The sequence below is a fragment of the Neomonachus schauinslandi genome, chromosome 7 (genome assembly GCF_002201575.2).
Source record: "Neomonachus schauinslandi chromosome 7, ASM220157v2, whole genome shotgun sequence".
Classification (NCBI taxonomy): Eukaryota; Metazoa; Chordata; class Mammalia; order Carnivora; family Phocidae; genus Neomonachus; species Neomonachus schauinslandi.
In genome coordinates this window covers 57,706,747-57,717,083 of record NC_058409.1, presented here as the reverse complement: position 1 = coordinate 57,717,083, position 10,337 = coordinate 57,706,747, and positions in this window count along the sequence as shown.

Below are 10,337 nucleotides of genomic sequence, written 5' to 3'. Positions count from 1 at the left end.
TGGCCCAGCGCACACGGCTGGCTGGGTGAGGAGCCAAGTTCAGAGTTGGCCTCTTGGGGAAGCTACTGGCCTTGTTCAGGCCAGAACTCCCAACTTTGTACACTTATTTGGTGTCCTTGTGACCACAAAGTCGCCTCTCTGGGCCTTTGCTTCTTCTTGTATAAAAGGTAGGGATCAGTCTAGCAATGTGTTTTCACACCTTTATTAGCAGTGGAATCCATTTTATAATCTAAATACTGCAAGATGCCCAATAAGACATAAACCCAATGCAAGTGGAGCTTCTTCAAGGTTAGTATAACGTGATGGGAAGGAGTTGTATTATGCAAATTCCAACTCTGCCACTTACTAGTGGTGTGATCTTGGAACACCTACTTATTGGCCCAGCCGTAGTTCTCTCATCCATACAACAGGTGTACTAACACCTGCTTCCTAGAGTGATTTTAAGGGCTAAGGAGAGAATACATGCACAGCTCTTAGGACAGAGGGTTTCATAAACACTTGCTCCTATTATTCACCATGATCAGACTGTAGCAGGGTGGGAGGCCTCAAGTTTCACAAACTCAGTCCTTCCCCTTCATTCCCACTGCATCCTTCTGTAGCGCTAGAGAAGCAGTGAGAGATCTCCAGGCTCTGCGTGGTCCAGCCTGAGAACCACTGGATAGGTGAGTGCTTCCCAGACTTTCTGAGATCAGTCACCTGAGGTGTTTATCAGATACCTAGGTGACCAAGATTCAGGAGGTGTGGTTCAGGTCCAGGGCTCTGTGCTTAACAAGGACACAAGGTGCTTCTTATCTTCAGGGTGTTTGGGGGGACTCCACAAGAGGATCCCCAAAGTCCCTTCAGCTCTAGCATGCTGGGATTCTCTTTTCTGCCTCAGTCATGGCCAGGACCCACATGCAGATAAGCCCTGTGGGCATGAGGCTGGTGGGGAAGCAACCCGTGCCTGGTTCTGAGGCTCACCACCCCATCTCCTCAGCCTCCTGCAGTCTGGATCCTGACCTCTTACTCCAAACCTGAGGCCCTTGTCTACCCTCTCAGCCTCAGCTGACTTCCTCGGCCCTCACACATGCCCATCCAGAACTAAGGTCTCTCCTTGTTCTGTTCCTGCCAGCGTCCTGGTGGGACAATTTCACGGGTGGAATCAGAATGCGTTAGAGTAAGAAATCTAAGGAGATGCTATTTTCTGTCTAATCTCTTCTCTCCCCATCGGTCAATTTGGCTGCACTTTTATTTTGAAATAAAAGAACCTAGAAACAAATGAGCAAACACCTTATTATTGAAAACCATCTGCAGAAAATCTCACGGAGCAGCTCCAAGGTTAAAGCTTATCTGTTCTGCCTCATACACAAAGCAGCCGGCAGGCAGGCAGGATGGGAAATCATAGAATCATAAGCAATTTGGGTAAAAGCAAGCATCTTCTGTTCAATCGAATGTAAAAGTAAGAATTCTCTTTGCAACCCAAGTCTTAAAACTAAGAACATTTGTGTATTTTACAGAAACAACAACGATGGTGTTGAGTTGGCTGGGGTGGTCAGGAAAAATCAACAGCAGCCCTGGGACTCATGCTTGGCTCTTTCTTTCTCTTTGATCCCAGATTTTCATTTTTCAAAAAGTGCCATCTGTTCTTTTTGTAACTTTCATGTGGAAGAAAAATAATTTCAATTCTTGAAATGGTGTATTTCCTCTCCTTCTTTCCCCCAGCCTGAGTCCCTCTTTCTATACAGGTAAAGGGAAGGGAGGGGGTCAGAACTGAGTTTCTGTTAATACTGTGTGTGCCGAATTCCAACCAGCAGAGGATGAGCTCTGGGATGCAGGGCTACTGAGCATTGTTACGAGTAGAATACACCCTGGGCTCTGCTTTAGGTTACCTATAGATCTGTCTGTGATGATGGAGACGTTCTATATCTGCACTGCCCACTGGCCACATATGGCTAGTGAGTTGTTGAAATATGGCCGGTGCAACCAAGGAACTGAATTTTTAAGTACATTTCATTTAAGTTAATGTAAATCTAAAGTTAAATATTTCAATATATGACCCAGTTTAGGGGATTAATTGTGTATGTGTTGGGAGAGGGTGCAAAGGAAGTGAGCAGTGCTAGGATCCTATAGCAGCAAGCTTTGACCCCCTCCTTCTCTTGGTCTCCTCTTGGTCCATGGTCCTCCCACGTTCCATCAACAACTGCCCGAATAGCTCATGAAGCAGTTTCCTTCAACATATGGCCCCTTAGCTTTTTTTCTTTCTTTCTTTCTTTTCTTTTTTTAAGTGATTGTAGCTTCAAGCTACTGTTGTCATTATGTGGGCTATCCTGGTCTAACTATACTCTTGAAGATTTCTAGCATAAAAAATTAAAAATTAAAAAGAAAAAATCGTAAAGCATTCCATGAAAAGGAATGTGAGGTCAGCTTTCAGCTAGAGAAGATGCCACATTCCATTGGAAATGTCTGCCATGATAGAGAAAGTGCCGCGTTCCATTGGAAATGTCTGCCGTGGCTGCAGGCACAGGAGAAGTGGTGGTTCTGGTTCTTGGCTCTGCCAGTCTCAGAGTTAGTCCCTGTTGTGGCTTCGCTTCGCAAACCAGTGAGCTAATTAACTTGCACATATCCAGTATATCCCATATAGGTACTGTATTTTATGAGAGAAGACTCTTGTTTTCTTCTCTTTTGCCCCTAATGCTTGCCTGCCTGTTCAACCCACCATCATACTCCCAAACCCAACATCCGTAACATTTTAAAGCCTCTTGGCAAAACACGAGTAAAATATATAAATAATTCATATAGAGTTAATCTGTTATTTAAAAAGACTAAACAAAACCAGCCAGATTGAATTAGGGAAAGAAAACCAACCTTTCCCACAAGTCTCCCCCTCTGGTCTTAAAGAAAACAAAGCAATCGACTCCTGGTTTTCCCCGGCTCAGTACTGTTATAGGGCTTTTATAAAGTGCTCAGTCATCAATGATGCCATTTGCTACTCATGACTAACACCGAAAGGGCAGGTCACATTTTACAGATGAAGGAATGAAGGTCCGGGGTGGACAAAGGCCTTGCCAATGGTCATGGGTTACTTTTGTGCTTCGAGCATTTGGAGACTAGGGTGGGACCCAGCATTCAGGAGCCTGTCTGATTGAGTGGTGGGAGGGCCTTCTAAGAGCTGACCCGCGTGAGGGGCATTTTTATTGAGAAGGAAGAGAGTTAGTATTAACTCTCTGTTAGTATTGTGTTACTATGTTTCATACGACATCTCTGTTACTGAGGGGCAAGTGAGGCTTAGAGGAACCAGGTAACACAGTAATAAGCGGACACATGAAATTAACTTGCAAATGTGACCCAAGTTCTTCCCAGAGGATTCTACCTGCTGCTGCTGGGGCAGTGTAGTCAGTTCTACAGCAAGATGTGAGGCAGAAGAAGGTCAGTTAAGGAAGCAAAAGAGCGCAGCGCTTTGTAAAATGCCTACTCACAGGAACAACAGATTTTTTGAAGAGAAGAAAACGCCTGGATGTCTTAGTAGTGGACCAAGAAAGACCCTGGAAGAGCAACCATGCCCCAAATAGATTTTTTTTTTTTTTTTTTTTTGGCTATCACACTGATGAAAAGTAGGTCACAGCAATGAGAACGAGCCTGGACTGGGCCCTGTGCCCTTCTGGTGGACAGCGAGACCAGGAAGCCTGTCCTCTTTCCTTCCAGGGGGGCTAACAGCTCCCCAAACACAGGAGACTCAACAAATACTTGTTAGCTGATCACCTAATTTTAAACTCTCACGCAGTTACATTTTTCAAGGAAATTTGGCAAAGGAAACCAAGTAACTATTTTTGGCTTCTCTTTAGGTTACACTTTATTCCGCACAATTTTGAGCCAATACAGTACGAATATATAATTACATATGGGGTAGTTTTAGCAACTCTGCAGAAGATAAACTTCCTGCCACCGGTATTTATGTTCTGATGCAGGAGACATCAAAAGGAGGTATTAGTGAACAATTTACAGTTCTAGACATTTTACCCTCAATCTATATTTGATTTTTCTCTTTACCTCTTTTTATGTCCTCTCCTTTTCCTGTGAAAATGGGGGGGGGGGGGGGTGGCACAGCAGGACCTAGGGCTGTTTCTTCTGCCCCAGGGCTGCAGTGGCTCTGGAAAATTCCTTTCCTCGGGGCCTCTCATATAGGTACAGTGAACTAAGGAGCAAGAATAAATACCACGAGGGTCAGACCAAGCCAGGAGTCTATAGGGGCGATGTCTAGGACAAGGGGTAAGAGGAGCTCTTGACTTTCTGCCACGTGGCTCTTCACCCCCCCAAAAATAAATGTCACCCCTTGAGGTGGAGGCCACTGCCTGGGAGAAGCTGGAGCAGCCCCCAGAACCCGTGTCCACAGGAACTTATTGCCTGCTCTGTTTCCTCCCCATCTCCTTTGACTTATACCTGACTCCAGACATAAAAACTCTCCATTTTCACTTTATCCTACACATTTTTCCCTTTTATTTGATAGTGTTTACAAATCCTATGTCACTGTTAGCTTCATTTACTAACAGGTTTTTAGCTTCTCACCTCATGGCTTTGGGGTTTTATTTTGATCATGTATAGCTTCGTCTTTTATGTTTTTAATCTCTTCCTGGAGTTCAGCCATTTCTCTGATTTTAAATCTCATCTAGCTGTAGCTTCTCTTTAAAAAAAAAACCACAAAAACTTAATATTCTTTTACTGGAATTGTAATTTTTCTCCCAACTTCCCAGATACAAAATTTCTTAAATTTTATTTCAAATTTTATTTTTAAACCTAATTTACTTTAGTTATTTTTTTCCTCCTTTATTTTTATTGAAATGTCAAAGTTGCTTATTTTAAAACTTATTTTGAAATGCCTTTTTGTGTTTAAGATGTCTGGTTTTTAAGCCCATCTTAATCTTCTCATCTTTTTTTATTGAAATTAAATCTTTTTTATTACCCTTCTGTTCTTCTTATGTATTTTTTATCTTCCATGATTTGTTTTTCAAATGGTCAGCAGAAGCTGTAGCCCCAGGAGTGTTCATAGTGGAGAGATTCTGCCCCCCACCCACAGACAGGTTGGAGGTCCCCTTCCCTCCTGCTGACCCTACAGGCTCCTCCCTATTCTCTTGGTGAGACACAACCCAGTAAAGCGTTGTTTGACAAAGACCCTCTCCTCAACGGGCTGGACAGATCCAAGAGTTAATCCCCATCTTGTCCCCAGGCAGTAAATCTCATTGCACAGATGGAGCCTCAGGAAAAATGACCCTGTGGGGGTCCATTTTTGCCCTCCCATGCTCTTGGGACCTGGCTGAGATCTGTGCATCGAAGCTTCTCCAAGCTTCCCCCTTCTTCTCTGCTCTGCCAGGGAACAGGATGCCATTCTGAGATCAGAGTGCCCAGGACTCCTGGATCAAACCTCAGAGCCCTACTGGCCTGATGAGATGCCAACACTACCCACCTTGCCTCCAAATCTCCTTCAAGTCCCTTTGGAGGAATGCCAATGGGCACTGTCTTCCCCAAGATTGGTGTGTCCCACTATTACATAATCCAGCACTCTGCACTCCCACCTGTTTTTACCTTCTTACACCTTTCCTGAATGAGAGACTGGCTGTTCAAATTGCTCTTCTGTCTGTCCACACCCACCGTCCCTGGTAGTGCCCCTTGAGAAGGTTCCTTTGGCTCTGTTACTAGTGAGCTCTACCCTAATGCAGCTTACCTGGCTCAGAAATCCTAGAAGCCCCCGTAATTCTAGAAACCATTTGAACATAAACTGTTGTAGCTTGGAGGCGCTTGGTGTACCAGATCTGATGAGTCATCTTACCGGGAAAAGCCCAACCAAATTCTACCCTAAAAGCTTCACCCAAAGCCCCCAGTTAATTTTGAGTATCAAATAAGAGAATCTGTACCTCAGTGGAGTAACAGCAAAGAATACAGTGTGACTGGGGCATATTTAGGCCCTAGAATTCTCTACTTAACCTGCATAGACATCATCTCGCTGAGGAATGTCCAGAGAATCGACTTTGTTTTGGTTGATTATTCTTGGGGGAACCAAGAACTTTTTTCCAGTAAACATGCCAGGTTTGCATTTGCCACAGTCCAATCTGCTTCTGTCTGTGGTTCTGAGGAATGAGCACATGCTGTTCCTTTCCGGAAAAGTCTCCTGCCTATACCCAAGGAGCAAGCAGATGGATTGGAGTGGGGTGGAGATCCATGGAACTGGTGCCATAAAAAGCTCTCGACAGAAATAAAACCTTGTCTTTCCTACAGCACTTAATACTGCCTTTCACGCGGCAGATGCTGATTAAAATGTGTTGCATGGCATCGAACCCAAGCCAAAGCCTTGCCTTGCTGCCTCTGGGATGGCTACATGGAGACCAAGGTGAAGCATGGCCTCCCCATCAGTGACGCTTCCTGGCCTCCAGAGGAAGCTCGAGGTTCCTTCAATCCTGAGCACTGGGGTAGAGAGAGAAGAGAAGGAGGTGCAGGGAGGAACCTCAACCAGCATGCTCTAGGTATCAGGACAAAGGCTCAGCCAGCCAGCTTCCTGGGCACTGCTCTGCCATCATGCCATCTTGCCACTGGGAGCTGAGCATGGACAGAGGGGAAAGGAGCTGTGGACGTTCCCTTGCCTGCTGTGGCTCTAGGCCATTTAGGGGTGATTCTGTCCTCCATCAGGGAGCCTAACCAATCAGGATACTATGTTGGGTTTGGCAGCAAAGGTTTGTGGCAATGTTGAGCTTTGTCCTCTGTGCTTATTCTTGCTCTCCCAGCAGAATGGACTGGACTGGAAGGGAGGGTGGGAGGGTTGACAAAGAGCGGCAGGAGAGACATTAAGGACAGACGATCCTCAAATTCAGAAGGTACCCTACCTTATAATTCAGTGCTAGGCCTGTGCCAAGATGGGCACCCTCAGATGCTATTAGCGGGATGCTCCACTGGATTACTTTTCTGAGGAACAATATGGTCACATGAAACCAACACCTTTTACAAGGTCCAATTCTTAAGGGGGAAAAATCATATTTGGAGCAAAGACTTAGGTACAAGGAAGTTTATCACCACATTATCTATAATGCTAAAAACCAAAACAAACAGAAAAACAGAACTTAAATGCCAAGGGCTAGAGATGAGTTAAATGCAGTCTCATTCACTCAGATGATGGAATACTTTGCAGTCATTGTACATCAGGTTTTCACTATCTATTTATATGGAAAAATGCTCTAGAATAATCCCTATTTTCTGAAACAATTGAAAATTACCACATTTCCTCATTTCTAAGATACTGACAACTGAAAGAGGCACCAGAGGTTTAACAAAAATCTTTCAGAAAAAAATAATAATACCACATTAAAGACATATCAATTGTAAGATACATCCCAATTTTTTTTTTTAAAGATTTTGTTTATTTATTTGACAGAGAGAGACACAGCGAGAGAGGGAACACAAGCAGGGGGAATAGGAGAGGGAGAAGCAGGCCTCCCGCGGAGCAGGGAGCCCGATGCGGGGCTCGATCCCAGGACCCTGGGACCATGACCTGAGCCGAAGGCAGACGCTTAACGACTGAGCCACCCAGGCGCCCCAGATACATCCCAATTTAAGAAACATTAGAAGGTGAGAAATATGTGCCTTAGAATAAAAAATATATATATATAGCGTATCTCTGGGATCACTGACAATTTGCATTTCATTCTTTAGGTGTTTTCCTGTATTTTCCCAGTCTTTAACAGTAACCATAATTGCGTTGGGGGAACACCTGGACCTGTGTCTGATGTTTCCTGCCACGTGAAGGTGAGTACCACTGTGGTTTCTAGGAGTCATCAGATTGGTGGGTTGAGAAGAGACTGGACTTACCAGGCCCTGCCATTCGTCTTCCTCCAGGGAGCCCACCTTCCAGTCCAGAGCACAGCTCCTGGGCAGGAGATGGGAGGGCTGTCATTTGTGGGGTTCAATTCGGTTCTAGGATTCAGCATTAGGAAACCCATTTGTCTGCAGATACAAACCCCATCCATCCTGCAATATCAACTCTATCCATAAACTGGTCCCATTTGATTTGCCAAATGCTTACTTTTTTTTTTTTTTTTTTTTGCTTTACTTCTCAGTTCAAAACCCAGGCATGGAAGAGGGGTACTAAATTGGATCTTCTCAAAAACAAACCTCCAACAAATAGGTTGAATTTTATAGGCAGAAAAAATAGTTGCACAAAGAAGAAATCTAGCCAAGCAGAGCCAAACCCCCTGGGGAATGATGCTCTCCTCACAGTGAGCTCTGCGTGGGCTCTGGGGAGGGGAGAGGGACCAGGGCACTCAGGACAGGCCTTTCTGGAGACCATAGAACAAGCGAGAACCCTAGGTCAGAGCTGTCCTCTTTTCCCCTCTTTTGTGGCAGCATCTCAGTTACAAGATGCTACGGAGAGAAGAATCTGCTTTTCTTCCCCTTGCAGCATCTCTTGGTTGCTAAGCAGATCCCTTGGGTAACTATGTGGGCATAAAACCTTTGCAGAACTGCCAGGAATCTGCTTCACCCAATTGTCAAAGTGAAAAATGAAATCATTCCTTTCACCTGTCACTACTTTGCACAAAGCTCCCATTATTGAATGGTGATGGCCCAGAATGTGATTCTCACCTACTTGTGGGAATATAAATGAGTTTTGCATATTTTACCCCCAAGAGAGTGGGAGGGGAGGAAGGGAGTGTTGGGATTTCTCAAGCTGATACTCTTGTGAGTCAGTGATCAGGGAGTAGCAGATGGAAGACACCAGCACTGTCTTCTGCCCTTGGAAAAATGGTGCTACAAACAGGTGAAGACTTGCCTGATTTAGAGTAGGCTCTCCTTAGGCTCAGAGATGTCCATGAACCCCTCTGATGTTAGATCTACTGAATCAGAATCAGAAACAGAATCTCTAGGGGTAAGGCCAAGAAATTTCTGCCTTTTAAAGACACTCCTTGGAGGGTTCTTATAGATACTATGTGCTTTCAAGTTTGAAAACCACTGATTTCTTTTGTGTATAAAAATAAGTGCAAGAAGATGTTCTAGGTGTTATGATAAATGTGTCCAGGAAGGAGTGAAACACTATTAGAAGGAGAGTTAACTGAGAGTGCAAGGGAAGTGTTGCTTTGAGCCTTGAGGGATGAGTAGACAGTAGGTAGAGGAGGAAGGAGAGAAGGACATCCTAGGCAGAAAAGAATAGCTAGCAAAGAAACAGCCATCTGAAGCTGGTCTGATGAGTAACACAGGATCTCTAAAGCTTGAATGGACAGTGTTAGGAGGGGAGAGGGCATATATAGGGGGAGAAGGCAGGGAGGACCTAGAGGTTAAGGAGTTTAGAATCTAACCTATGGTCATTGAGTTGCTACCAAAAGTACTTATCAAGTAAGTGATACCACTTGGACTTGTATTTTAGGAAAGTCATTCTGAGGGCTGGTGCAGAAGATGGTTTGGAAGGGGGCAAGAGAGGAGGCAGGAAGACCTATGAAAAGCTGTTCTTGCAGCCAAAGTTAGGCCCAGGAAATGTATGAGGTGGTGGGAATGAAGCCCATTGTCTTCCTTGGCCCCAACCCACTTGGACAGCGGGTATATAGCACTGAACTCTATGGCAACCCTGTTCCAATGGCATACCTATTTATTAGAAGGATCAAAATGTATAGAACTATTCATTAAGCACCAAATATGATGATGATAATTCTTTCCAAATATTTAAAAGCAAAATTTAAAATAATCCCATGACATAAACTAGGCAAGTCAGTTAATCTGGTGTTTCTCAAAAGGGCTATGATGATGCTAAGCGTGACGAAAAGCCATAAGAGGAAAAGAGTGTATCTCCTGAGAGTACATGATTCCTTTGATATTGGAAGACATTATTTTTTATTAGTTCAAATGCAAACATCTTATATTGTGGTGGACCAATTTAGTCTGATGGCTCATTCTTCTCAACTATTGGCTTATCTGTAAAATGTAAGGGTTGGTTTCCATCACCTCTGAGGTCTTTTCATACTCCAATATGTGATGATTTTCTTCTCCTACCTAGTTAACATCCTCATCTTTTTCCTCTAGATTTCAGAGAGAGGTCATTTTTTCTATTTCTGTAAGGTCACCTTCCTTAATTCATATTCTGGCTGCTGGCAGCTTTTCACCCCCTTCTCAGATCCTTTTAAGCACAAAGTGGGGCCCCTCCCTCTCCGCCCCTGCAATTCCTGCTCAGCCAGCAGTTTCCTCTGCTCTCCCTCCACCTATGTTCTCTAGAGTTTGTCACCTTCCTCATCCCAAACTTAAAAAAGGAAAAGTGGAGGAGGCAACAAAGAGAGAGTAGCCCTTTCTTGTGAGAAAGGAGACTTCCATCCTCCATTTGACTTTTCCCTCAATTA